The sequence below is a fragment of the Mandrillus leucophaeus genome, unplaced genomic scaffold (genome assembly GCF_000951045.1).
Source record: "Mandrillus leucophaeus isolate KB7577 unplaced genomic scaffold, Mleu.le_1.0 Scaffold134, whole genome shotgun sequence".
Lineage (NCBI taxonomy): Eukaryota > Metazoa > Chordata > Mammalia > Primates > Cercopithecidae > Mandrillus > Mandrillus leucophaeus.
Window position 1 is genome coordinate 3,932,437 of NW_012101299.1, and position 2,062 is coordinate 3,934,498.

General features: G+C 47.7%; 1 protein-coding gene across 1 annotated transcript in view; it reads left to right on the plus strand.

Moving 5' to 3' along the window:
* Positions 1–2,062, plus strand: part of NOM1 (nucleolar protein with MIF4G domain 1) — a 32,959-nt gene that overhangs the window by 6,188 nt on the left and 24,709 nt on the right. The window lies entirely within an intron of this gene.

The following is a 2,062-nucleotide window of genomic DNA, read 5'->3' on the forward strand; positions in this document are numbered from 1 at the left end:
TTTTTTTTTTTTTTTTTTTTTTTTTGTGACAGGGTCTCAGTCTGTCATCTAGGCTGGAGTGCCGTGGCATGATCACAGCTGCAGGCTCAGGTGATCCTCCCACTTATCCTCTAGAGTAGCTGGGACTGCAGGTGCACACCACCACGCCTGGCTAATTTTTTTGGCCGGGGTAGAAGTGGAGTCTCACTCTGTTGCCCAGACTGGTGTCAAATTCCTGGGCTCCAGTGATCCTCCTGCCTTGGCCTCCCAAAGTGCTGGGATTGCAGGTGGGAGCTGCCATGCCCAGCCCTGTTCTGTCCAGCCTAGCATGTCTTTTATGTTAATTTTTTTCTGGACTGACGTCTCAGATGTGCCTTCATTTCCTTTGCACTTCTCCCTTAACACTGATTTATTTCAGATGTTTGGAAGATAATGGTTGGTGTGGTCTCACTACTGAGGTGTTGGTATTGATGGGAGATGTGAGAGCACTGGGGTGTGGAGCTACCTGGACATGTTCAGGGAGGCCTGGTGCCCTTTCTGTGTTGTGGCCCTTTCTCATCAGTGAAGGGGGCTTTTGTCGGGATTGAATTGAACAGTGTACAGAAAGCATCTGGCACCTGACAGGTGCTAAGTAAATGTCCGCCCCACCCCCACATCCCTTTCATGTTCTTCTTGGTCCATGACCCTGGTGGTTAAAGTCAGGGAGGCTCTTTGGTGATGGCCCAGGTTCCACAGTCACTGCCCTCTTCTGGGCCTGTTCTATCTTAATTGAATACAGGAAAGTCATAATCCTCCCAGTCAATATTGCAGTCCCCCCAGGGAGCTGATTTCAGGTGTGTTGAAGGAAATCAGTCCAGTTAAAGGAGTTTGTTTTGAGGTAGGTGAACGAATGGATGGTTGGGTCAGTGAGGCTTAGTTTTCCCACGATACAGTATTTAGCTGCAAATGCAGTGTTTAACCCATTTGGACCTTTAAATGATACGGTCTCTTTTGATGGTGGTTCTTAGTTTTTTGCTTTCTGACAGCCGTACTCCAAAAAATAGGCCATTGCAGCACAGCATCCCTAAAAGTCTAATTTCCTGGTGTACGTTTATATACTTTTGTCTCCTTTTCATCTTTGATCCCAAAGTGTCCCGGTGAGATCAGGACAGACATTTACTGAAGCCTGCTTTGCAGTGCAGCAGGCAAAGCCGCTGAAGCGCTATGTGAAATTCCCGAGATCACGTCTTGTTAAAAGTACACAGAACTTGTTTTCTGGGCTCCTAGGCAAGCATGCTTTCTACTGCAATGCTAGTCCCATTCACTTCATTTTTATATTATTTTCTCTCAATTATAATCTTAGCAGTTATCTAGAGTCTTACTAAGTGGGGCTTTCCAAAGCTTGCTTTAAGATGCACAGATTTGCCAAAATGAATTAGCCTTCTTGTCACTGGGGCTTCTGTGCTGAAGGTGGTGTGGGGTGGGTGGAGACGCTGCCTGAGCACAGAACGTGCTGTACCAGCATGGTCTGTGTCACTTACATGAGCTTGTGCCTCCGAGTCTTCCTGTGTCCAGTTGTTAAGGTCAGTGAGTTAGTTAACGTAATAGGCATAGGAAAGAGCTGGCCCACAGTAAGCGCTCATTGAAGGCTCATTATTTACGTACAGAAGGAGATTTTTGTGTTGAAATTCTGCTCTTCGTTTGGCTGGCTTTTCCTACCACTGCAAAGTTCTTTGCTGTTGCTGGATAATTTTCTGATCCACATTTTTCCACGTCTAGCAGTAGTCGCATGGTGGCAGCTTTTTGAAAGGCGTGTGGGGCATTAGGAAGCTGAGGGCAGGAGAGAGGGGCACAGGCTGAGCGTCTGAGTGCAGGAGTCTTCTCAGCTACATGGGTCATCTCAGATACGAAAATCTGCACCAGCTGGGGCCGGGCGCAGTGGCTCACGCCTGTAATCCCAGCACTTTGGGAGACTGAGGCAGGTGGATCACGAGGTCAGGAGATTGAGACCATCCTGGCTAACACGGTAAAACCCTGTCTCTACTAAAAATACAAGAAAAAATTAGCTGGGTGTGGTGGGGGGAGCCTGTAGTCCCAGCTACTC